This window comes from Heterodontus francisci, chromosome 3 (genome assembly GCF_036365525.1).
Source record: "Heterodontus francisci isolate sHetFra1 chromosome 3, sHetFra1.hap1, whole genome shotgun sequence".
Taxonomy (NCBI): domain Eukaryota; kingdom Metazoa; phylum Chordata; class Chondrichthyes; order Heterodontiformes; family Heterodontidae; genus Heterodontus; species Heterodontus francisci.
This window is the reverse complement of record NC_090373.1, coordinates 107,397,551-107,424,532: the sequence shown is the minus strand read 5'-3', so window position 1 is coordinate 107,424,532 and position 26,982 is coordinate 107,397,551. Positions and strand designations below refer to the sequence as shown.

At 44.0% G+C, this 26,982-nt stretch overlaps 1 protein-coding gene across 4 annotated transcripts in view; it reads left to right on the top strand.

The window, feature by feature from the left end:
• Positions 1-26,982, top strand: part of pkib (protein kinase (cAMP-dependent, catalytic) inhibitor beta) — a 136,532-nt gene that overhangs the window by 25,444 nt on the left and 84,106 nt on the right. Inside the window, exon 1 of one of the 4 annotated variants that reach the window (XM_068018314.1) lies at positions 24,575-24,657. The exons of 1 other annotated variant lie outside the window; for it this stretch is intronic. The gene's annotated coding sequence lies outside the window, so the exon portion shown is untranslated. Of the gene's footprint in view, positions 1-24,574; positions 24,665-26,982 lie in introns of those variants that run through there. 2 more of the 4 variants (XM_068018342.1, XM_068018333.1) reach the window with 2 other exon arrangements.

The window sequence follows — 26,982 nt, the reverse complement described above, 5'->3', positions numbered from 1 at the left end:
AAGGGCTCTGATGAGGAGCCACCATGTTGAATTGTGCCTTTCATATTCTCATGGAATGAGGTGATGATACTTAGAAGCTTTGGTGGACATCCGATCTTTTCTAGTAGTCTGAAGAGACGACGTCTGCTGACGAGGTCAAAGGCTTTGGTGAGATCAATGAAAGCAATGTAGAGGGGCATCTGTTGTTCGCGGCATTTCTCCTGTAGCTGACGAAGGGAGAACAGCATGTCAACGGTCGATCTCTCTGCACGAAAGCCACACTGTGCCTCAGGGTAGACGCGCTCGGCCAGCTTCTGGAGCCTGTTTAGAGCGATTCGAGCAAAGACTTTCCCCACTATGCTGAGCAGGGAGATTCCATGGTAGTTGTTGCAGTCACTGCGGTCACCTTTGTTTTATAGAGGGTGATGATATTGGCATCGTGCATGTCCTGAGGTACTGCTCCCTCGTCCCAGCACAGGCATAGCAGTTCATGTAGTGCTGAGAGTATAGCACGCTTGGCACTCTTGATTTTATAGTTAACACCAATGAAAAGTAATCATTTAAACCTCACCTACGTCCTCCGGCTCCATACACAGATTGCCACTTTGGTCCCTAATGGGCCCGACTCTTTAATAAAAGCAAAATATTGCGGATGCTGGAAATCTGAAATAAAAACAAGAAATGCTGGAACCACTCAGCATGTCTGTCAGCATCTGTGGAAAGAGAAGCAGAGTTAACGTTTCGGGTCAGTGACCCTTCTTCGGGCCCTACTCTTTCCCTAGTTATCCTCTTGCCCTTAATATACTTATAAAAAGCCTTGAGATTTTCCTTTATCTTGCCCGCCAGTGTTTTTTCATGCCCCCTCTTCGCTCTAGTTCCGTTTTTAAGTACCCCCCTACATTTTCTATACTCCTCTAGGGCCTCTGCTGTTTTCAGCCCCCTGAATCTGCCATAAGCCTCCTTTTTTTTCCTTATCCAATCCTCTATATCCCTTGACATCCAGGATTCCCTGGACTTGTTGGACCTGCCCTTCACCTTTACTGGAACATTTTGGCCCTGAACTCTCACTATTTCCTTTTTGAATGACTCCCACTGGTCTGATGTAGACTTTACTACAAGTAGCTGTTCCCAGTCCACTTTGGACAGATCCTGTTTTATCATATTGAAAACGGTCTTCCCCGAATTCAATACCTTTATTTTCAGTCCATCTTTGTCCTTTTCCATAACTACCTTCAATCTTACAGAGTTATGGTCACTATCTCCAATGAGTCACCTGGGTATGAGTGGGCTGCAACCAAGCCAGTTCACTGGAGGGCAAGGTCTGGTGCAAAGGACTCAGTAGAGGACCTTGATGAGGCAGCATACAGGAGAACGCTGATGAGCATGCACGCACTGGGTGCACTGGTTGGCATGCCAGACAGCCTCCTGTCATCGTCAAGGAGAATGGAGGAGTCCGGCTGCAGTTGGCAGAGGACATTGTGCAGACTTTCCCCTGTCCGCAGACTTTGCGCCATCTCCCTGTCATGCTGCAGACCCAGAGGCACCACCACTGCTGTCCCCAAATGCTGTTGTATCCTTTGTGAGGACAAGTCACCCGCTCCTTTATGCCCCTGAGAGGATACAGCAACATTCTCTGTCAAATCAAGGAACTCACCTAGGCCTCTGAAAATACTCCAATGTACTTCCAGACTTGGTAACAGAAAAAGGTTCACAAAAATCACCTTATCTGAAATTTTTTTTTTTAGAATATTACAGCACAGGAACAGGCCCTTCGGCCCTCCAAGCCTGCGCCGATCCAGATCCTCTATCTAAACATGTCGCCTATTTTCTAAGGGTCTGTATCTCTTTGCTTCCTGCCCATTCATGTATCTGTCTAGATACATCTTAAAAGATGCTATCGTGCCCGCGTCTACCACCTCCGCTGGCAACGCGTTCCAGGCACCCACCACACTCTGCGTAAAGAACTTTCCACGCATATCCCCTCTAAACTTTTCCCCTCTCACTTTGAACTCGTGACCCCTAGTAATTGAATCCCCCACTCTGGGAAAAAGCTTCTTGCTATCCACCCTGTCTATACCTCTCATGATTTTGTACACCTCAATCAGGTCCCCCGTCAACCTCCGTCTTTCTAATGAAAATAATCCTAATCTACTCAACCTCTCTTCATAGCTAGCACCCTCCATACCAGGCAACATCCTGGTGAACCTCCTCTTCACCCTCTCCAAAGCATCTACATCTTTTTGGTAATGTGGCGACCAGAACTGCACGCAGTATTCCAAATGTGGCCGAACCAAAGTCTTATACAACTGTAACATGACCTGCCAACCCTTGTACTCAATACCCCGTCCGATGAAAGAAGGCATGCTGTATGCCTTCTTGACCACTCTATTGACCTGCGTTGCCACCTTCAGGGAACAATGGACCTGAACACCCAAATCTTTCTGTACATCAATTTTCCCCAGGACTTTTCCATTTACTGTATAGTTCACTCTTGAATTGGATCTTCCAAAATGCATCATCTCGCATTTGCCCTGATTGAACTCCATCTGCCATTTCTCTGCCCAACTCTCCAATCTATCTATATTCTGCTGTATTCTCTGACAGTCCCCTTCACTATCTGCTACTCCACCAATCTTAGTGTCGTCTGCAAACTTGCTAATCAGACCACCTATACTTTCCTCCAAATCATTTATGTATATCACAAACAACAGTGGTCCCAGCACGGATCCCTGTGGAACACCACTGGTCACACGTCTCCATTTTGAGAAACTCCCTTCCACTGCTACTGTCTGTCTCCTGTTGCCCAGCCAGTTCTTTATCCATCTAGCTAGTACACCCCATGCGACTTCACTTTCTCCATCAGCCTACCATGGGGAACCTTATCAAATGCCTTACTGAAGTCCATGTATATGACATCTACAGCCCTTCCCTCATCAATCAACTTTGTCACTTCCTCAAAGAATTCTATTAAGTTAGTAAGACATGACCTTCCCTGCACAAAACCATGTTGCCTATCACTGATAAGCCCATTTTCTTCCAAATGGGAATAGATCCTATCCCTCAGTATCTTCTCCAGCAGCTTCCCTACCACTGACTTCAGGCTCACCGGTCTATAATTACCTGGATTATCCCTGCTACCCTTCTTAAACAAGGGAACAACATTAGCAATTCTCCAGTCCTCCGGGACCTCACCCGTGTTTAAGGATGCTGCAAAGATATCTGTTAAGGCCCCAGCTATTTCCTCTCTCGCTTCCCTCAGTAACCTGGGATAGATCCCATCCGGACCTGGGGACTTGTCCACTTTAATGCCTTTTAGAATACCCAACACTTCCTCCCTCCTTATGCCGACTTGACCTAGAGTAATCAAACATCTGTCCCTAACCTCAACATCCGTCATGTCCCCCTCCTCGGTGAATACCAATGCAAAGTACTCATTTAGAATCTCACCCATTTTCTCTGACTCCACGCATAACTTTCCTCCCTTATCCTTGAGTGGGCCAATCCTTTCTCTAGTTACCCTCTTGCTCCTTATATATGAATAAAAGGCTTTGGGATTTTCCTTAACCCTGTTTGCTCAAGATATTTCATGACACCTTTTAGCCCTCTTAATTCCTCGTTTCAGATTGGTCCTACATTCCCGATATTCTTTCAAAGCTTCATCTTTCTTCAGCCTCCTAGAGCTCATGTATGCTTCCTTTTTCCTCTTAGCTAGTCTCACAATTTCACCTGTCATCCATGGTTCCCTAATCTTGCCATTTCTATCCCTCATTTTCACAGGAACATGTCTCCCCTGCACGCTAATCAACCTCTCTTTAAAAGACTCCCACATATCAAATGTGGATTTACCTTCAAACAGCTGCTCCCAATCTACAATCCCCAGCTCCTGCCGAATTTTGGTATAGTTGGCCTTCCCCCAATTTAGCACTCTTTCTTTCGGACCACGCTCATCTTTGTCCATGAGTATTCTAAAACTTACGGAATTGTGATCACTATTCCCAAAATAGTCCCCTACTGAAACTTCAACCACCTGGCCGGGCTCATTCCCCAACACCAGGTCCAGTATGGCCCCTTCCCGAGTTGGACAATTTACATACTGCTCTAGAAAACCCTCCTGGATGCTCCTTACAAATTCTGCTCCATCTAGACCTCTAACACTAAGTGAATCCCAGTCAATGTTGGGAAAATTAAAATCTCCTATCACCACCACCCTGTTGCTCCTACATCTTTCCATAATCTGGTTACATATTTGTACCTCTATCTCACGCACGCTGTTGTGAGGCCTGTAGTACAGCCCCAACATTGTTACCGCACCCTTCCTATTTCTGAGTTCTGCCCATATTGCCTCACCGCTCGAGTCCTCCATTGTGCCCTTCTTCAGCACAGCTGTGATATCCTCTTTGACCAGTAATGCAACTCCTCCACCCCTTTTACCTCCCTCTCTATCCTGCCTGAAGCATCGATATCCTGGGATATATAGTTGCCAATCGTGCTCTTCCCTCAACCAAGTCTCAGTAATAGCAATAACATCATACTCCCAGGTACTAATCCAAGCCCTAAGTTCATCTGCCTTACCTACTACACTTCTTGCATTAAAACAAATGAACCTCAGACCACCAGTCCCTTTGCGTTCATCATCTGCTCCCTGTCTACTCTTTCCCTTAGTCACGCTGACTTCATTATCTAGTTCCTTACAGGCTTTAGTTACTACTTCCTTACTGTCCACTGACCTCCTCATTTGGTTCCCATCCCCCTGCCACATTAGTTTAAACCCTCCCCAACAGCGTTAGCAAATGCACCCCCAAGGACATTGGTTCCAGTCCAGCCCAGGTGTAGACCGTCCAATTTGTAATCGTCCCACCTCCCCCAGAACCGGTCCCAATGTCCCAAAAATCTGAACCCCTCCCTCCTGCACCATCTCTCAAGCCACGCAGTCATCCTGACTATTCTTTGGGTGCCTGGTCCTTTTGACAACGCTAGAGCAGGGCCCAACTTGCAGCATAGAAACATACGTGTTAGGAGCAGGAATAGGCCACTCGTCTCCTCAAATCTTCTCCACCATTCAACAAGATCATGGCTGACCTGATTTTAACCTCAACTCCACATTCCCGCCTACCCTCAATAACCTTTCACCCCTTTGCTTATCAAGAATCTATCTATCTCTGCCTTCAAAATATTCAAAGACTCTGCTTCCACCGCCTTTTGAAGAAGAGAGTTCCAAAGACTCATGATCCTCCGAGAGAATTTTTTTTCTCCTCATCTCTATTTTTAAAGAATGACCCCTTGTTCTAGATTCTCCCACAAGAGGAAACATCCTTTCCACATCTACCCTGTCAAGACCCCTCAGGATCTTATATGTTTCAATCAAGTCACCTCTTACTCTTCTACACTCCAGTGGATACAAGCTTAGCCTGTCCAACCTTTCCTCATAAGACAACCCACCCATTCCAGGTATTAGTCTCTGAACTGCTTCCAATGCATTTACATCCTTCCTTAAATAAGGAGACCAATACTGTACACAGTACTCCAGATGTGGTCGCACCAATGCCCTGTATAACTGAAGCATAACCTCCCTACTTTTGTATTCAGTTGCCCTCGGAATAAAAAATAACATTCTATTGGCTTTCCTAATTAAGTGCTGTACCTGCATACTTACCTTTTGCGATTCATGCACTAGGACACCCAGATCTCTCTGCATCTCAGAGCTCTGCAAACTCTCCCAATTTGGATAATATGCTTCTTTTTTTATTCTTCTTGCCAAAATGGACTATTTGACATTTTCCCACATTATACTCCATTTGCCAGATTACCTAGAATTTTTCTGCCTTGCTATAACATGAAAATGCTAATAAAATTTTTTTCAATTTTTGCGCATCCCTGTCCCTTTAAACATTTAAATGGCACTGAAGGGCTTGAAGCCCTTTAAGAATGGCGCCGGCGCCTGTGCAGTGGCGATGGACGCCATTGCTGGGGACGCTGCGGCTGCCCTTTCTATGTCATCATGGGCAGCCGCTCTACCCCCTCATTTAAATGAGCGTGTTGGAAGGCCGCCGAGTTCAAAATGGGCTGCTGCAATGTGCGGTACGCTAATAAAATTCAGCCCAACCTATCTACATCCCTTTGTAGCCTCCCTCTCTCCTCTTCACAACATATTTTCCTACTTATCTTTGTGTCATCAACAAATTTAGCAACCATACCTTCGGTCCCTTCATTCAAGTCATTTATATAAATTATAAAACGTTGAGGCCCCAGAGCTGATCCCTGTGGCACACCACTCATTACATCTTGGCAATGAGAAAATGACCCATTTATGCTTACTCTCTGTTTCCTGTTCGCTAGTCAATCTTCTATCCTTGCCAATATGTTACCTGCAACACCATGAGCTTTTATCTTCCGCAATAACCTTTGACGTGGTACCTTATCAAATGTTTTCTGGAAATCTAAGTACAATACATCCACCAGTTCCCCTTTATCCACAGCACATGTTACTTCTTCAAAGAACTCCAATTAATTGGTTAAACATGATTTCCCTTTCACAAAACCATGTTGACTCTGCCTGATTACCTTAACATTTTCCAAGTGCCCTGCTGTAACATCTTTAATAATAGCTTCTAATGTTTTCCCTAAGACAGATATTAAGATATCTGACCTATGTTTCCTGCTTTCTGGCTCCCTCCCTTTTTGAATAAAAGAATTATATTTGCTATTTTCCAATCTAATGGAACCTTCCCTGAATCTAGGGAATTTTGGGAACTATCTTATTAGCCATATCTTTTAAGTCCCTCGGATGAAGTCCATCAGGATTTGGGAACTTGTCAGCTCACAGCTCATAAAATTTGCTCAGTACCATTTCCTTGGTGATTGTAATTTTCTTGAGTTTTTTTTATTTGTTTGTGGGATGTGGGCATCCCTGGCTAGGCCAGCATTTATTTCCCACCCCTAATTGCCCTTGAAATAAGCCTATTTCAAAGGGCATTTTAAGACTCAACCACATTGCTGTGGGTCTGGAGTCACATGTAGGCCAGACCAGGTAAGGACAGCAGATTTCCTTCCTTAAAGGAAGGACATAGTGAACCAGATGGGTTTTTTACAACAATCGACAATGGTTTCATGGCCACCATTAGACTAGCTTTTAATTGCAGATCTATTAATTGAAGTTAATTGAATTTAAATTTCACCATCTGCCATGAACCCATATCCCCACAGCATTAGCCTGGGCTCTGGATTACTGGTCTAATGACATTACCACAATGCCGCTGCCTCCCTCCCTCCATTTCCTGATTTACAGCTGGGATGTTACTTGCAACATCAATGGTGAAGACCGATGCCAAATACCTGTTCAATTCATCTGCCATCTCCTTATTTTCCATTATTAATTCCCCAGACTCACTTTCTATAGGACCAGCGCTCACTTTGTTAACTCTTTTCTTTTTTAAAATATCGATAGAAACTCCAACTATCTGTTTTTATATTTCTAGCTAGCTTTCTCTCTTCTAATTTTTCCCTCCTTATTAATCTTTTAGTCCTTCTTTGCTTTTTTTAAATATTCTGTATGATCCTCTGATCTGCCACTCATCTTTGCAGTTATATGCTTTTTCTTTAATTTTGATACTATCTTTAAATGTTTTACCCAACTTGGATGTTGGGTCCTCCCCTTGGAATTTTTCTTTCTCATTGGAATGTATCTATTCTGTATATTCTGAAATATCCCCTTAAATGTCTGCCACTGCATCTCTATTGACCTATCCCTTAATCGAATTTGCCAGTTCACTTTAGCTAGCTTTGCTTTCATGCCCTCATAATTGCCCTTATTTAAGTTTAAAATACTCATCTTAGACCCACTCTTCCCTCCCCAAACTGACTGTAAAATTTAATCATATTATGATCGCTGCTGCCTAGGGGTGCCTTCACTATGAGGTCATCAATTAATCCTATCTCTTTGCACAATACCAGGTCTAGTATAGCCTGCTCTCTGGTTGGCTCCAGAATGTGCTGTTCTAAGAAACGGAAAACATTCTACGAACTCTTCATCTGGGCTACCTTTGCCAATCTGATTTTTCCGGTCTATATGCAGATTAAAACCCCCCATGATTATCACCATTTCTTTCTGACAAGCACCCATTATTTCTTCCTTTATACCACATCCTACTGTGTGGTTACTGTTAGGGGGGCTGTACACCACTCCCACAAGTGATTTCTTGCCTTTATTATTTCTCATCTTGACCAAAACCACTTCTACATCCTGGTTTCCTGAACTTAGGTCATCCCTCTCTCTTGTGCTAATACTGTCATTAATTACCAGAGCCTCCCCTTCACCTTTTCCTAGCTTCCTGTCCTTCCTAAATTCTACATGTATTCAGATACAGAACCTTTAGTTGTGTCCTTTTATTATTTTTGTAACATCTAGCCTTATCTGCTGATTTACACTTAGATTTGTAATCTCTGTCCCTTCCTGTCCTGTTCTGTTTATCATTTCCCATATTAATACCTTTCTCCCCTTGTTTCTACTCTTTAATTTACCACATATTCCCAAATTTGATTCCTTGCCCCCATTATTTGGTTTAAAACCCTCTCAACATCCCTAGTTATGCGGCTTGCCAGAACACTGGTCCCAGCATGGTTCAGGTGTAAACCGTCCCAACGGTACAGCCCCCACTTTCCCGAGTACTGGTGCCAGTGCCCCATGAACTGGAACCCACTTCTACCACACCAGTCTTTGAGCCACGTGTTCATTTCTGTATCTTATTTGCCCTATGCCAATTTGCATGTGGCTCAGGTAATAATCCAGAGATTATTAACCTTTGAGGTCCTGCTTATTAATTTGGTGCCTAGCTCCTCATTATGACTATGCAGAACCTCTTTTCTTGTCCTGCCTATGTTGTTGATACCTACATGGACCATGATGACTGGATCCTCCCCCTCCCACTGTAAGTTCCTCTCCAGCCCCAAGCAGATGTCCTGAACCCTAGCATCGGGCAGACAACACAGCCTTCTGGAATCTCGTTTTTTGCTGCAGTGTCAATCCCCCTCACTATACTGTCCCCAACTACCATTACCTTTTTGCTCCGCCCGCTTGAACGGCTTCCTGTACCATGGTGCCATGGCCAGTCAGCTCATCCACCCTGCAGACTTGGCTGTCGTCCAAACAATTTGCAAGCACTTCTAACTTGTTTGACAATTGCAAAGTCTGAAGCGCCTCCACTACTATCTGCTCAGTCTCTTTACCTGCCTCACTCATGGTCACACCCTCCTGTCCCTCACAGCTGACTAAAACAGATGACCCGAAGGAGTGTGACTGTCCTCTGGTACAAAGTGTCCAGGTATCTCTCCCCCTCCCTGATGTTGCACAGTGTCTGCAGTTTGGCTTCAAGATTAATTATCCTGATCCGGAATTCCTCTAACTGCTTACACTTTCTGCAAATGTGTTTGTCTTGGATCACATAGATGTCCAGGCGATTCCACATTCCACGGCTGCAATACAGCACATATCCTGCTATTGTTACTTATGTCATTTAGTTACTTTACTTTAATTACTTTCTTAATTAACTTAGTAAATTGTTGTATACATAGGAATTATTCTATGTCTATTAAATGCTGGTACCACCGACAACTAAGAGTTGTATGCTTCCTAATTACACAGGTGAATGGTTTATGTACTTATTTTAAAGTTTTAGTTCTTTTTATTTATAGATCTTCCCTAACTCCGATGTCCTAAGCTGTCTGTTAGCACACTGTCCCTTAAACTAAGCACTGATTGGCCAATCAACCTACTAATTACTAAACTTTACGAATACTAAAAAAAGTTTACAATGACTGAAAATTACCTGAGTTTTGAAAGATAAATGAGCAAAAGAGCAAAATACTCACCGGCCAATCAACTTAGGAATTTCCTGTGATGCCACATCTCGAATTCCTGCACTGTTTTTGAACTGTCTCTCCCCTGATGTGCTCTGCTGATCCCGGAGTTCCCGCTCTGTTTTGAAACTCTCTCTCTCTCTCTCCTCTGATGTGCTCTGCTGGTCCCAGAGTTCCTGCATTGTTTTTAAACCGTCTCGCTCTCTCTCTCACTCGCTGTGCTCTGCTGGTCCTGGAGTTCCCCTGCTATTTTTAAACTCTCTCTCTCTGGATGCACTCTGCTGGTCCCGGAGTTCCCGTGCTATTTTTAAACTGTCTGTCTCTCTCTCTCAATGTGTTCTCCAAATGTAGGCCAGACGGGGTAAGGACAGCAGATTTCCTTCCCGAAAGGATATTTGTGAACCAGATGGGTGTTTACGACAATCGATGATAGCACCATTACTGAGACTAGCTTTCAACTCCAGAATTTTATTCTTGCATAAAATTCAGCCATGGCAGGATTTAAACTCGTGTCCCCAGAGCAATAGCCTGGGCTTCTGGGTTACTAGTCCAGTGACATTACCACTGTGCTACCGTCTCCTAAGAAGCAGGCTTGATGTTTGCCGAGTGATCTACAAATTTGTTGTCAGACTAGTACTGTTCAAATTAGGGATCTCGGCGTCATATCAGCTGGTTAGGCCATGTGACCTCAGGATAGCACTGCTGCATATGCCTCTGACTCACGAAGGGGACACCAGCGCAGGCACTTTCTCAAGCAGACCTCACGTGGGCTGTGCTGGAAGCTGCTGACAGCACCGGGGGCTCCCAGAGAGCTGTGCTAGGCCTCTATAGGGCGCCACACAAGAGCATTTTGTCCCTCGATTTCTTACAACAGAACTTCCTCCAGACTTATATCATTACATACCTTATAGACAATGTCCCAGACACCACCATCACCATCCCTGGGTATGTCCTGTCCCATCAGCGGGACAGTCACGGCAGTGGTGTTATACAGTGTTATACAGTCAGGAGGGAGTTGCCCTGGGAGTCCTCAATGTCAACTCCATACCTCATGAGGTCTCATGGCATCAGGTCAAACATGGGCAAGGAAACCTCCTGCAGATTACCACCGAAGGCCCCCCCACTCCACGCCCCCCACCTGCCCCACCACCTCAGCTGATGAATCAGTACTCCTCCATGTTGAACAGCACTTGGATGAAGCACAGAGGGTGGGTGGGGGCCTTCAACGTCCATCACCAAAAGTGTCTCGGTAGCACCACTACTGACCGAGCTGGCCGAGTCCCAAAGTACATAGCTGCTAGACTGGGTCAGCGGCAGGTGGAGAGGGAACCAACAAGAGGGAAAAATATACTTGACCTTGTCCTCAATAATCTGCCTGCCGCAGATGCGTCTGTCCACGAGAGTGTTGGTAGGAGTGACCACCGCACAGTCCTGGTGGAGACAAAGTCCTGTCTTCACATTGAGGATACCCTCCATCGTGTTGTGTGGCACTACCAATGTGCTAAATGGGATAGATTTTGAACAGATCTAGCAAAGCAAAACTGGGCATCCATGAGGCACTGTGGGCCATCAGCAGCAGCAGAATTGTACTCAACCACAATCTGTAACCTCATGGCCCGGCATATCCCCCACTCTACCATTACCATCAACCCGGGGGATCAACCTTGGTTCAATGAAGAGTGCAGGAGGGCAAGCCAGGAGCAGCACCAGGCATACCTCAAAATGAGGTGTCAACCTGGTGAAGCTACAACCCAGGACTACTTGTGTGCCAAACAGTGTAAGCAGCATGCGATAGACAGAGCTAAGCGATCCCATAATCAATGGATCAGATCTGAGCTCTGCAGTCCTGCCACATCCAGTCGTGAATGGTGGTGGACAATTAAACAATTAACTGGAGGAGGTGGCTTCACAAATATCCGCATCCTCAATGATGGGGAGCCCAGCACATCAGTGCAAAAGATAAGGCAGAAGCATTTGCAACAATCTTCAACCAGAAGTGCCAAGTTGATGATCCAACTCGGCCTCCGACTGAAGTCCCCAGCATCACAGATGCCAGTCTTCAGCCAATTCGATTCACTCCGAGTGATATCAAGTAATGACTGAAGGCACTGGATACTGCAAAGGCTATGGGCCCTGACAATATTATGGCAATAGTACTGAAGACCTGTGCTCCAGAACTTGCCGCGCCCGAGCCAAGCTGTTCCAGTACGTCCACAACACTGGCATGTACCCGGCAAAGTGGAAAATTTCCAAGTCTGTCCTGTACACAAAAAGCAGGACAAATCCAACCCGGCCAATTACCACCCCATCAGTCTACTCTCAGTCATCAGTAAAGTGATGGAAGGTGTCGTCAACAGTGCTATCAAGCGGCACTTGCTTAGTAATAACCTGCTCAGTGATGCTCTGTTTGGGTTCTGCCAGGGCCACAGAGCTCAGTGATGCTCAGTTTGGGTTCTGCCAGGGCCATTCAGCTCCTGACCTCATTACAGCCTTGCTTCAAACATGGACAAAAGAGCTGAATTCAAGACGTGAGGTGAGAGTGACTGCCCTTGACATCAAGGCAGCATTTGACCGAGTATGGCATCAAGGAGCCCTAGCAAAACTGGAGTCAATGGGAATCAGGGGGAAAACCCTCCGCTGGTTAGAGTCGTACCTAATGGAAAGGAAGATAGTTGTGGTTGTTGGAGGTCAATCATCTCAGCTCCAGGACATCACTGCAGGAGTTCTTCAGGGCAGTGTCCTAGGCCCAACCATCTTCAGCTGCTTCATCAATGACCTTCCTTCAATCATAAGGTCAGAAGTGGGGATGTTCGCTGATGATTGCACAATGTTCAGTACCATTTGCAACTCCTCAGATACTGAAGTAGTCTGTGTAGAAATGCAGCAAGACCTGGACAATTTCCAGACTTGGGCTGTTAAGTGGCAAGTAATACTCGCACCACACAAGTGCCTGGCATAGACCATCTCCAACAAGAGATAATCTAACATTCAATGGCATTACGATCACTGAATCTCCCACTATCAACATCCTGCAGGTTACCATTGACCAGAAACTGAATGGGAGTAGCCATAATAGTACCGTGACTACAAGAGCAGGTCAGAGGCTAGGATTCCTGTGGTGTGCTACTCACTTCCTGACTCCCCAATGTCTGTCCACCATCTACAAGACACAAGTCAGGAGTGTGATGGAATACTCTCCACTTGCCTGGATGGGTGCAGCTCCAACAACACTCAAGAAGCTCAACTCAACCAGGACAAAGAAGCCTGATTGATTGTCATCCCATCCACAAACATCCACTCCCTCCACCACCAATGCACAGTGGTAGCAGTGTGTACCATCTACAAGATGCACTGCAGCAATGCACCAAAGCTCCTTGGACAGCACCTTCAAAACCCGCGACCTCTACCACCTCGAAGGACAAGGGCAGCAGATGCATGGGAACACCACCACCTGCAAGTTCCCCTCCAAGCCACACACCATCCTGACTTGGAACTATATCGCCCTTCCTTCGCTGTCGCTGGGTCAAAATTCTGGAACTCCTTTCCTAACAGCCCTGTGGGGTAACTACCCCAAATGGACTGCAGCGGTTCAAAAAGGCAGCACATCACCACCTTCTCAAAGGCAATTAGGGATGGGTAATAAATGCTGGCCTAGCCAGCGATGCCCACATCCCATGAACGAATAAAAAAATTCCCTTTTGGGAATCATTTGGTCAAGGTTTAGAAATGGTCTTATCTCAGATTTTAATTACAGACAATTCCAGTGTCTGTTCTTTGCATGTGAGCTGCTCGCTTTTCCATATGGAAATTTTAAAAAGTGTATTATAACCTGTACATGTAAGTTATACTGACGGCAAGTGTACCTAGAATGCTGGCATTTTTAATTTGGTACAATTGTTTTATTTTCCAGTCAAAGGATATGTCGGTCCAGAATTGCACGCAGGAGTGAATGCGTGGGCCATTCATTATATGTACAGCTGTCCACAAACTTTGTGACTTATAGTCATTGAGCATCTGATACAGTATTGGGCACCGTTTACAAGAGATCTGGGACCTGTGTGAATAGGGCAAGAAACAACAACTTGTCTCTTCAACCAATCAGATTGAAGAATGCACACTGAGACATGTGGGACAGGAAGTCTGCATTTTCCCAAATAATGTGGAGTTTTGACTTTGGTTATCTACAGGATCCCTGTCCAGAAGTCAGCCTGATTGACAGGCTTGGCTCCTGGTTGGGCAGGCTACAGCCCTAGGATAATTAAGGAACCTGGTGCTGCATTAGTGGGAGCGTGGGGTCGGGTTCTGATCCCAGATCTCCGGTCTTTGGGAGGGGGTGTCCAGTTCCCAGGATGTCGGGGTGGGGGGGGCCTTCTGATTCCATCCCTAAAGTAGTGGGGTCCAGTCCCAAGGGGCATTTTGGACAGTGTCTCCAATAGTAGTGGGAATGCTCCCTGATGGCGGGGCTGGTTCCAGTGATCAGACAGGGAATTGGGTGGTGGTCTGATAGGTCATCAACCTGAAACATGGGCTGGATTTTATGGTCCTCTGGAAGGCTGGATTTCGGGCTGGGGACAGGAGAATCTGCCTGGAGACGTCCTTCTTGGAACCGGCGCCGTCTTCCACCCAGATGTGACGGCTTGATCATGTACATTTGTTAAATATTGTTTAGCAAACATTTGAATGTCCTTCATTATGATCTTAGCAGACGTTCACAGTCTTGTGCTGGACATACGGCACTCATGTGCCTTCAATTTCGCGTCTTTAAAAAGCGGGTGTCACCAAGGTGAGAGTCCTCGGTGCCTCGAGAGTGTCAGTAACTTTACCAGTGTTATCTAGGGGAAGTGGATCGGGGAGAGAACTCTACAAGTGGTTTGTCTGCGAAGCTGGGTTGGGGTAAGAACCAGGTAAGTGGAGTGTTTATTGGGGGAGAGAACCCGGCAAGGGGATTGTTTATGGGGGGGAGAACTCGGCAAGTGGATTGTTTATGGGGGGGAGTACTCGGCAAGTGGATTGTTTATGGGGGGGAGAACTCGGCAAGTGGATTGTTTATGGGGGGGGAGAATTCGGCAAGTGGATTGTTTATGGGGGGAGAGCTCGGCAAGTGTATCGTTTATGGGGGGGAGAACTCGGCAAGTGGATTGTTTATGGGTGGGAGAACTCGGCAAGTGGATTGTTTATGGGGGGGAGAACTCGGCAAATGGATTGTTTATGGCTGGGGGGAGAACTCGGCAAGTGGATTATTTATGGGGGGGGAGAACTCGGCAAGTGGATTGTTTATGGGGGGGAGAACTCAGCAAGTGGATTGTCTATGGGGGGGAGAACCCGGCTAGTGGATTGTTTATGGGGGGGAGAACTCGGCAAATGGATTGTTTATGGGTGGGGGGAGAACTTGGCAAATGGATTATTTATGGGGTGGAGAACTCGGCAAGTGGATTGTTTATGGGGGTTGGGGGGAGAACCCGGCAAGTGGATTGTTTATGGGGGGAGAACTCGGCAAGTGGGTTGTTTATGGGGGGAGAAGTCGGCAAGTGCATGGTTTATGGGGGGGGGAGAACTCAGCAAGTAGATTGTTTATGGGGTGGGGAGCCCAGGGGGGCTGCTAGCAGATAACAAAAAAATTCTTAAACAACACAGAAGTGAAGCCTCAGGGTGATATTGATGAAAGCACACGAGTGCTAATGCAGGGCTGGCAGCATTTGAAAGATGGTCCAGCATCAGGTGACACCATAAACAGTGTCGCTATTGCCGCCCCCAACTGGTGATTTGGAGGGACAGCCGCCATGATTATGTTAAATGGCCGCCCGCTGCGTAATCATGGAACACGGCCACTGACGTCACAGGTGGGGCCACCACCATTTTGCACACCCACCGTCGCTTCTGGCAGCAGGATAATAAAATTCAGCCCCTTAACTGTTTCTCTCTCCACAGATGTTGCCTGACCTGCTGAGGATTTTCAGCATTTTCTGTTTTTATATAAGCAGGTAGCTTCGTGTTTTGGGGAGAAAACTCATGCTCCTCCTTGCTCACAAGCAGTGCTGTAAAGCCACTTAACTTTTCCCAAAGCTGTCCTCATATTACTCAAACTCCTGAGGCCTGGGAAAGCCAGCCAGCCAGCCAGGGTTGAACTTGTGAGATAGGTTCAACGCGAGGCTCCTAGTCTCATTATAATATTTAAATGGCCAACCCACCACCTAGGAGTGGGTCGGCTGCCTGCCCTCTGTCCTAGCTCTGCTAAACTCAGATTAGGCATGTTGGGATAAAAACAAAATACTGCAGATGCTGGAAATCTGAAATAAAAACAAGAAATGTTGGAAATATTCAGTAGATCTGGAAGCATCTGTGGAGAGAGAAACAGAGTTAATGTTTCAAGTCTGCGACCTTTCATTAGAACTTCATGTGTCTGCCTATCCGTGAGATACTGTTGCAGCAAAGTAAGTGGAGGAGCAGGGCAAATTCCTGATTTCCATATTTAGCTGCAGATATACGGGTGCTGGAGTTGTTTTCCAATTTACTGCATAATAACGGTGACCTCTGATAGCGTCACAGTATTCCTACTGCAAAATAAATATTTTCAGGATTTCTCATTTCTTGGTGGTTCTGCACCTGATGGGCCTGTCTTGAGGGCCTCTTCCCACTTTTCCATAAATGTGTATAATTTGCCACTAGGAGACTCATCAGTATGTCGCAAGTTATCTCGTGTTCTCCCTTTCTCTCTTAGCCTCTGGAGATGGTGTCTTCCTATATTGCAGCTGTGAATACTGAAACTCACTGGGTGATCGCAGGCATGAGTCTTGTTCCTTTCACACAATGGCACAACGTGTCAGAGACCCCATGCAATTCATTTGAATGTCAATTTCGATAAATCACGCTAAATATGTAAATATGGATGTGTAAATATAGATGGAAATCTATATTCCATTCTTTGTGTACAATCTCTTTGAATCATTTTAATTAATAAACATGTCAGTGATTTATGGAATTTCTGTGGTTTCCCCCTATTCGATGGATATTTTCTATGTCAGTGCTGAACAGTTAGCGTGACCCTTTAAATCTCCTGTTACAGGAATGTTTCGAACAGTGTAGCTTTATAGAAGACCAATTATTTGCCATGTTACACATGAAAAATCATACTTATCCTAATTCCATTGGGCCTCAATTCCTTTACAAGTTCTAAAATTTCTGCTAAGGTGAAAATATTCACAGTTCATGAAAATGATCATCTCAATCTCTAAAATTATTTAATTGATCACAGCTCCATGGAGTGAACAAAGAACTGATCAGTCTTACCTGAAGACAAAATAAGTAGTTCAGTAAGTTAATCTACACTTTAGGCAAATCTCAGATTACTCTTATCAGATCAGAAATCTGATATTTTCAAGGTTCTGTGAAACAGCTAGAGTGGTTTATCGTTTTGAGTTACCTAAACATTCTCATCCCAGAACAATGTAGATATGAAAAACAGCTCAATAGGAATCTAGCATTTAGTAACCCAATAATAAAACTGTTTTGCTAAAGCAAAACATGTTGGATGCTGGAAATCTGAAATAAAAACATGAAATCCTGGCAATATCAGTACACCAGGCAGCATCTCTGTGAGAGAAACAGAGTTAATGGAGCTGGATTTTGTGTAGGAGACAGGGGTCCCAGTGTAGGGCTGAAAAGGTGAGGAGAACTCCACCTCAGCCTTATCCTGCCTTCCTGGAGTGATCTTCTGGTCGTTTTCCATCAAAGTTTCACTAGCCAGCATCCCCATCCCTTTAAAGACGGGGATTCTGCCTCCATAAGCTGATGGTCAATCAGGGGGCAGGCAGCTTAGCAGTATCGGCAGTACCACCAGGAGTGGTGGCCACTGCTGGTACTGCAGTGGCCTTGGACCCAGGCCCAGTGCTGGAATCCCGGACCAGAGGTAGGTGAGGCAGTGTCGCCAGGGCCAGTACAGAATGCCCTGGCGAGGGGGGTGTGAAGGTGGTCGTGCAGTTCAGGGGATGGGAAGTCCCGGGGAGGTGAAGTGGTTCCCGACAGAGTTCCCCCATGGACCACAGATTGCCCATGGAGGAGGGACCCCTCCCCCAAGTTTGTGAGAGGGTGCCTCATGTTCCAATGTGACCTCCCCATGTGGCAGAGGCTCCCCGTATGGCAGAGGTCCCCGCCCTGCTGCTGGTAAGATACCAGTGGCGGCAGAAAGAGGCCCTTAATTGGCAGTTAATAGGGCATTTGAGGGTCTCAATTGGCCTCTGGGCAGGAAGGCCATCGTCAGCCTATCCCGCCCCCGGGAAGATCACTCGGCGACCGGCACTCCAGCCCCACAACCTGTCGCGAAACTTCGTGCCTGCTCGCCTCTGACCCCACCTTAGCGAGGGTTCATAAAATCCTGGCCAACGTATCCAGTCAATGACCTTTTGTCAGAGTGTGTTAACTGAACAGATCAGCTTTAGCAGCTGAATGAGAGGTGTTAGTGCTGCACATAGTAAAATAAATATATCTTTAAAAGATAATCATTGCATTAAATTTATGTCTGCAATTACTATTGTCGATATTAACAGATCAATACTTGGCATGTTTGTATAGCACTTCTTTGTCCACTATTCAACACAACAATTAACTCAATTATTTTAAATGCGTTAACACCTTTGCTAAAATAACCAAAAGCTAGCATGTCAACGTACTGAACATTTAATTATTGATGTTGACAATTTCTAGCATTATAGTCTTCAGTAAATTTAACTGAAACCCCTTCCTTTTTTTTTATTCATTCACTGGATGTGGGCGTCACTGGCTATGCCAGAATTTATTGCCCATCCCTAATTGCCCTTGAGAAGGTGGTGGTGAGCTGCCTTCTTGAACCGCTACAGTCCATGTGAGGTAGGTACACCCACAGTGCTGTTAGGAAGGGAGTTCCAGGATTTTGACCCAGCGACACTGAAGGAATGGCGATATAGTTCCAAGTCAGGATGGTGTGTGACTTGCACGGGAACTTGCAGGTGGTGATGTTCCCATGCATCTGCTGCTCTTGTCCTTCGAGGTGGTAGAGGTTGCGGGTTTGGAAGGTGCTGTCTAAGGAGCCTTGGTGCGTTGCTGCTGTGCATCTTGTATATGGTACACACTGCTGTCACTGTGCGTCGGTGGTGGAGGGAGTGAATGTTTGTAGATGGGGTGCCAATCAAGCGGGCTGCTTTGTTCTGGATGGTGTCGAGCTTCTTGAGTGTTTTTGGAGCTGCACCCATCCAGGCAAGTGGAGAGTATTTCATCACACTCCTGACTTGTGCCTTGTAGATGGTGAACAGACTTTGGGGAGTCAGGAGGTGAGTTACTCGCCGCACGATTCCTAGCCTCTGACCTGCTCTTGTAGCCACAGTATTTATATGGCTACTCCAGTTCAGTTTCTGGTCAATGGTAGCCCCTAGGATGTTGATAGTGGGGGATTCAGCAATGGTAATGCCATTGAATGTCAAGGGGAGATGGTTAGATTCTCTCTTGTTGGAGATGGTCATTGCCTGGCACTTGTGTGGCGCAAATGTTATTTGCCACTTATCAGCCCAAGCCTGGATATTGTCCAGGTCTTGCTGCATTTCTACACGGACTGCTTCAGTATTTGAGGAATCACGAATGGTGCTGAACATTGTGCAATCATCAGCGAACATGCCCACTTCTGACCTTATGATTGAAGGAAGGTCATTGAGGAAGCAGCCGAAGATGGTTGGGCCTAGGACACTACCCTCAGGAACGCCTGCAGTGATGTCCTGGAGCTGAGATGATTGACCAGCCATCTTCCTTTGCGCTAGGAATGACTCCAACCAGCGGAGAGTTTTCCCCCTGATTCCCATTGACTCCAGTTTTGCTCGGGCTCCTTGATGCCATACTCGGTCAAATGCTGCTTTGATGTCAAGGGCAGTCACTCTCACCTCACGTCTTGAGTTCAGCTCTTTTGTCCATGTTTGAAGCAAGGCTGTAATGAGGTCAGGAGCTGAGTGGCCCTGGCGGAACTCAAACAGAGCATCACTGAGCAGGTTATTGTTAAGCAAGTGCTGCTTGATGGCACTGTTGATGACACCTTCCATCACTTTACTGATGATTGAGAGTAGACTGATGAGGTGGTAACTGGCCGGGTTGGACTTGTCCTGCTTTTTGTGTACAGGACATACCTGGGCAATTTTCCACATTGCAGGGTAGATGCCAGTATTGTAGCTATACTGGAACAGCTTGACTATGGGTGCGGCAAGTTCTGGAGCACAGGTCTTCAGTACTATTGCCGGAATATTGTCAGGACCCATAGCCTTTGCAGTATCCAGTGACTTCATTCGTTTCTTGATATCACGCGGAGTGAATCGAATTGGCTGAAGTCTGGCATCTGTAATGCTGGGGACTTCAGGAGGAGACCGAGATGGATCATCAACTTGGCACTTTTGGCTGAAGATTGTTGCAAATGCTTCAGCCTTATCTTTCGCACTGATGTGCTGGGCTCCCCCATCATTGAGGATGGGGATATTTGTGGAGCCACCTCCTCCAGTTAGTTGTTTAATTGTCCACCACCATTCACGACTGGATGTGGCAGGACTGCAGAGCTTAGATCTGATCCGTTGGTTATGGGATCGCTTAGCTCTGTATATTGCATGCTGCTTATGCAGTTTGGCATGCAAGTAGTCCTGGGTTGTAGCTTCACCAGGTTGACACCTCATTTTCCTGCATATCTGTTTCATTCAATATAAGCAACAACTTTCTGGATAAGGCACTAAGCACAACTCGATCATCAATTTATCATGATAGAAAGCATGGAGGTGACCAATATGAAATATTAGATTTTTAAATAGATTGCTGAATGAGTTAAATTTTCCACTTGCTACTTGGGCGTAATATTGTGGATTGACTGCCTGGTATAGAAACATCTGATTTTCATCTCCATTAAATCAATAGTAGTCAGCAATATATATAATGTGCAGCTGATGCACGACACCAGCTCTATGCCTCAATGGCATTGAAAGTCTACCCCATTAGGGGTGATTCTAACCCCAAAGATGGATGAGTTTGAATCGGGTGTGAAGTTAAAATTTTTAGCATTTCAAATCCAAATGCTGAAAGGTGGGATTAGAATGGGTTGATCGTTTTTTAGCCAGCACAGACATGATGGGCCAAGTGGCCTCTTTCTGTACCTTAAACTTTCTATGATTCTATTCTATTCTAAAAACCCAACAGCAAATTTCATTTCAAACGTGCCCTTTTCTGATTTTAACTGATGGGACAGGTTGCAGGCAATCAATCCACTCTCATTGTATTTTTAACTCCTGCCCGCTGTGTTTCCCTGACCTCGGGAAACCCAGCAGGCAAAAGGAGGCAAGAAGGGCTGGATCCATAAATTAAGTGCCTTGACAGTACAGCTCATAGGCCAGGAGGAGCTTGAGTATCACCTCCTGGTTCATAAGCTTATCTGTTTCAACCCATTCCACCATGTACGATTGGTCTGCTTCTGCCCCTCTGCAATCTCTACCCCGAACTTTACTCTACTCTCCCCAAACCCAACCCCCTTCCCCAACCATGCTCTCGCCACATCAAACCTCAGCCCCAAACACACTGGGGCCAATTATCCCGAGAAAAATATCAGATGCAGGTCCATCTTACAAATAGAAAATTATGTCCAATTGTTATTATTGATGCCAGTAAATCCTAGCTACAGTAAAAAATCAAAAATTTGGGAAATTCTCAGCTGACATTACTTCAATAATGAAGTAGCTCACCAACAATACCGGAATCAGTGTTCCGTTAAACAGGTATGCTGTTAATAGCTATTAATAGTTAATAAACTATTGAAAAGCCCCAGTGCATTGTTTAGCTATATATTTCATTTTCATGGGAAAATACCATGGTTTGGGTATTGAAACAAATATATACAGGTATAAAGCAAAAATTAAAATATAATTTTCAGTAAAATCTATACAAGTAGGAATGTCATTTTGAAAATTTGAAATGTAGCTTCCATTACGTTTCTGATTTAAAAACTCAGTACATGGATTATATGCATAGAGGAAAGTGAATACATTGATTTGAATGCCATTGATCTGTAAATAAGTGCAGAAATGGCCAAATTTGATGGAACCATCAAGCTAAAAGAGACAAAACCAATATGGGCCTATACAACTTAACAGTTATCTAGTGCCTGATGTTACCTGTGAAGATGAGTGAGACTGCAAGGAATCCTATATGAAGTGTGAAATTTTAATATCCCAGAGGCTGAGTCGGATTTTATTTTCATTCTCGAGATGTTAACATTTTTCTTGAACCACTGTACAGGGAAGTTAGGAGCCAATCATATTGGTTTCGGACTGGAGACAGCCATAAGTCGGGCTGGGTTAGGATAGCAAGTTTTCTTCTCATAAAGAAAATTAGGAACACATTTTTTTAAATTCAACAGACATTTATTTCCAGAAATTATCAAACTAACTTCAAATTCTCAAAACTGCCATGGTGGGATTTGAATTCAAATTCTCTGAATTACTAGTCCAGGCCTCTGAATTATTAGTCCAGTAATATAACTGGTAAGCTGATGAGCAAGAACTGAGTGAGTGCTGTGAAGGTATAAACAATTTGATGGAGATAATCAATGATTGCTTCTTAAGCCAACATGTGAAGTTATGAACACCGGAATAGATATTAGAGTATAGTTTGCTATTAGGAGGCCGCCTCTTAGAAGATTACGATGCTGATCCCACTGCCTGCAAGGTCTCCCATTTGGTGTGACTTTGGAGTGGTACTGAAGCCTGCAGGAGAATTCTGCCCCAGCAGCCTGAATGGCAAATATTGTATTATTGATTATAAGCAATTACTATGTAACCATTACACATTAACCATTGCACTTTAGGTGTTACCTCTTATTAAACTGTGACAACAGTTACACCACTGTGACAATGTAGTTACATGCATTGCTACACTAACAGGATAGAGGTGCAAGAAACAGAAAATCTCAAGTTTTACTATTTTATTCAAGACACAAAATGGATGTCATGTAAGTGTGATAGTCTACATCTATTTGCATTTAAAAAAAAGAAAAAATACATGCAGGTTGACGATCTTTCATCAGAACTGAAACGTTAACTCTGTTTCTCTCTCCACAGATGCTGCCAGACCTGCTGAGTATTTCCAGCACTTTCTGTTTTTATTTCAGATTTTCAGTATCCGCAGTATTTTTCTTTTATTAAGGGAAAATACATGTTACGCTGAAAGTATTAAATGATACTTTTGTTTCTGATAAATATTTCCCTTCTGGTAGAATTATATTTGAATTTCATTTTTGTATTAACTTATAATTATGCATCCTGGTTTAATTGCTCTTTCAAAATATACTTTCAGAGTTTTTTCTGTTCTTCTGATGGGGGCGTATTAGCAAGTCTGCCTTTATTGCCCAGCCTTTGTTACTTTGAGACGGTGGTGGCAGGTCTCCTCTATAAACTATTGCAGAAGGCTGATCAAGAACATTTAAATGATAATGTTAATAAGAATATTGAAGCATATTTGTTATTATTTTATTCTTAAGAATGCCCTCTATAGGTAGCTGAAATGAGGTGAGATTTGATCACAGCTGTTACTCTGTAGCTTCACTTGCTGTCTGTAAGATAAAGCATCTTAATGATTTGTATCTGGTCGCACTGAAGGGTGTTAGTCCATCTTCAGAAAAACTGGAGAACTGCATGCAAATACACTTACAAAGTCACAATATCCAGTTCAGATCACAAAGTGTTCACATTGTTAAGCCCCTGACATATAGTTAGATATAGGGCAGTACAGGTGCACTTCTGAATGTAAGAAGCCTGGGCTATTTATTGGAGTAGCTAATACCAGTGTCCCAGAGAGAATATCTATTACAGACTTAAGTGGTAACCCACTGCAATCCTCTGTCTTAGAGCTCCATTGTAACTGAGAATCTTTATAATGCAGGTGAAGCCTTGCAAAGCATAATGGTGACATCTTGTGGCAAAATAAAACCTAGAAACTCCTTCTTGGGCTCTGAATTTTATGCTATCTTTGCTGTTGTTGTTGTTTTGGATAATCCTGGGTTGGGCGTCTGCCAGACATTTGGCTTTGGTTTCCCTGGGATTACTCACCTTCAATACCAGAAGCTTCGTTCAATCGGATACGAACATCTGTACGCTGGTAAGTGACCTTTCAGCTTCTCCAGATTGACCATGGAACTGTACTTGAGAAAGCAGAAAAACAATGACAATGAGGTAATTACAGGATATACAGCCAGATAGTTATAATGGCAGCTGTTTCAACATGACCTCTGTGTATAAATGCATGAAAGGCTTCCATTGTGAGACCTATTCTTTAAGGCAACTAAACTCTTTCTTTATCACGAATCTGATGTTGGCATAGTAAGCATTCGTTTCAGACTGCATAACTATAAAATGGCAAATGCAACATGAACAGTCATTCTTCTGGCACTCCAGATTATGTAAAGATTATTCAGAATCAGGCCGTGGATTTGCAAACAATTTTAGAGACTTTACAGATTAATATTGTAACACCATTTTTTACACTGTCATAAATGGGTTTCAAATATGTATGTGTATTAGTAAAGAAGTGCAGTAGGGAATTAAGCAAACTCCTTTATCTTCCTTTTCTTTTATTTTCCCCTCCTTAAGGCAAGTGACCATGGGAAATGCATGCAGATCAGCCGAGTGCACTTAAAATAGCTACTCAGAATGCAGCATAGACTTTTTAATTTGTAAACTAATTAGAATAGCCAATCAAAATGCTATAAAACTTCTCTCACAATAGTCCTCAGAACAATAGCTGAATCATGGGCACACAAGCCATCACAAATGAAAAGAAAGGAAGGTAAGCTGTAGGAATATATATATAACTCTGAAATATAATCAAGTGACATTTAATTGAAGCACTCAGTCACAGTATTGGTACAATTTTGGTGTACTGCCAGTATTGCATTCAGTGCTGTTGCTACTCACTTGTACAAAGGAAAAGTATGGGATGTATCTTCAATGCTGAAACAGTAGCTGTTTTATTCTAATTTGTTTTGCACATGGTAACATAAGAATAATCTAAGGTCTAATACTGATGCATCTATTTCTATTGCCCAAATTTGAGCTATCAAAATATAAGTAATGTTATGCTGCATTTGAAATTTGTCTAAAAACATACAGCATATGATTTATCAAATGAGGTAAATCAGGTAAGAGTTCATTTGGCTGCTATATGTAGTAACATTGTAAATTGATTCATTAATCTAATGAAAACAATCACAAACACATTTACAAGGTCATTACTTATACTGAACAGAGGACTTCTTTCCTCAAAATGTTAACTGAATTCAGAATTACTGGCTTGTTGTAGTATAATGATATTTGCTTTAGTTGACTTGTGTTACTGAATTTTATATTTATTCAATTTTTGCTGATCATTTGCTTGGTAATTGTTTACATGGGACTCCTATGCAGTAGTTTATGCTGTGTCATAACAAATTGTATTATTTGGAATAAACTAAATCAATCTTATTTTTCCTAATTTACAATTTGATAGTTACAGAATGTAAATCATCAGCCTTTCTCAGACAATCAGTGCCATGTTTTTCTTCACTATGAAACACTACTAAAGCCACTTGGAACATTGTAGGATCAGCCAGGCCCTTCTGATATTAAAATGCTCAAAGTTTTCCTTCTCCATCAATACAAATGTATACTATGGACTCCCAAGACATAGAAAAGCATTGCTGCCACATCAGTTGTTGGTTTTAACCTCATACTTCTGTAAAATTTGTAGCATCCCCACAGGTCTTGGTTCTGTCTTTTTCCATCTCCAATCGTCCCATCGTTATCTTTGGTTTGTCACTGAAACCCAAATTCCATCCTTTTCATAACCATGCCACTAGGTACCCTATTCAAGGTATTAACTTTCCGATTATCAATCAGCTTGAAAATTCTATTCTTCTATCCATTGCTTTTCTACCAGTGATCAATTACATCTGTTACACACTGCAGCAAAGCTGAGAGAAAACAGAAATCAAATATAGCATGAAAGGAAATCATTCCACCCATTCTCTGTGTGTGGACTCTTGGCTTGAACAATTGAAAACTGTTCCACTGCTTTGTTATCTCACTATGCCCTATGCGAAGATGATTCTCGACAGGGGCAAGAGTAACAGGGTAGTTGTTATGGGGGACTTTAACTTTCCAAATATTGACTGGAAATACTATAGTTCGAGTACTTTAGATGGGTCAGTTTTTGTCCAGTGTGTGCAGGAGGGTTTTCTGACACAGTATGTAGACAGGCCAACCAGGGGCGATGCCACATTGGATTTGGTACTGGGTAATGAACCTGGCCAGGTGTTAGATTTAGATGTAGGTGAGCACTTTGGTGATAGTAATCACAATTCGGTTAGGTTTATCTTAGCGATGGGCAGGGACAGGTATATACCGCAGGGCAAGAATTATAGCTGGGGGAAAGGAAATTATGATGCGATTAGGCAAGATTTAGGATGCGTAGGATGGGGAAGGAAACTGCAGGGGATAGGAACAATCGAAATGTGGAGCTTATTCAAGGAGCAGCTACTGCGTGTCCTTGATAAGTATGTACCTGTCAGGCAGGGAGGAAGTTGTCGAGCGAGGGAGCCGTGGTTTACTAAAGAAGTTGAAGCGCTTGTCAAGAGGAAGAAGAAGGCTTATGTTAGGATGAGACGTGAAGGCTCAGTTAGGGCGCTTGAGAGTTACAAGCTAGCCAGGAAGGATCTAAAGGGAGAGCTAAGAAGAGCAAGGAGAGGACACGAGAAGTCATTGGCGGATAGGATCAGGGAAAACCCTAAGGCTTTCTATAGGTATATCAGGAATAAAAGAATGACTAGAGTTAGATTAGGGCCAATCAAGGATAGTAGTGGGAAGTTGTGTGTGGAATCAGAGGAGATAGGGGAAGCGTTAAATGAATATTTTGCGTCAGTATTTACAGTAGAGAAAGAAAATGTTGTCGAGGAGAATACTGAGATTCAGGCTACTAGGCTAGATGGGATTGAGGTTCACAAGGAGGAGGTGTTAGCAATTTTGGAAAGTGTGAAAATAGATAAGTCCCCTGGGCCAGATGGGATTTATCCTAGGATTCTCTAGGAAGCTAGGGAGGAGATTGCAGAGCCTTTGTCCTTGATCTTTATGTCGTCAT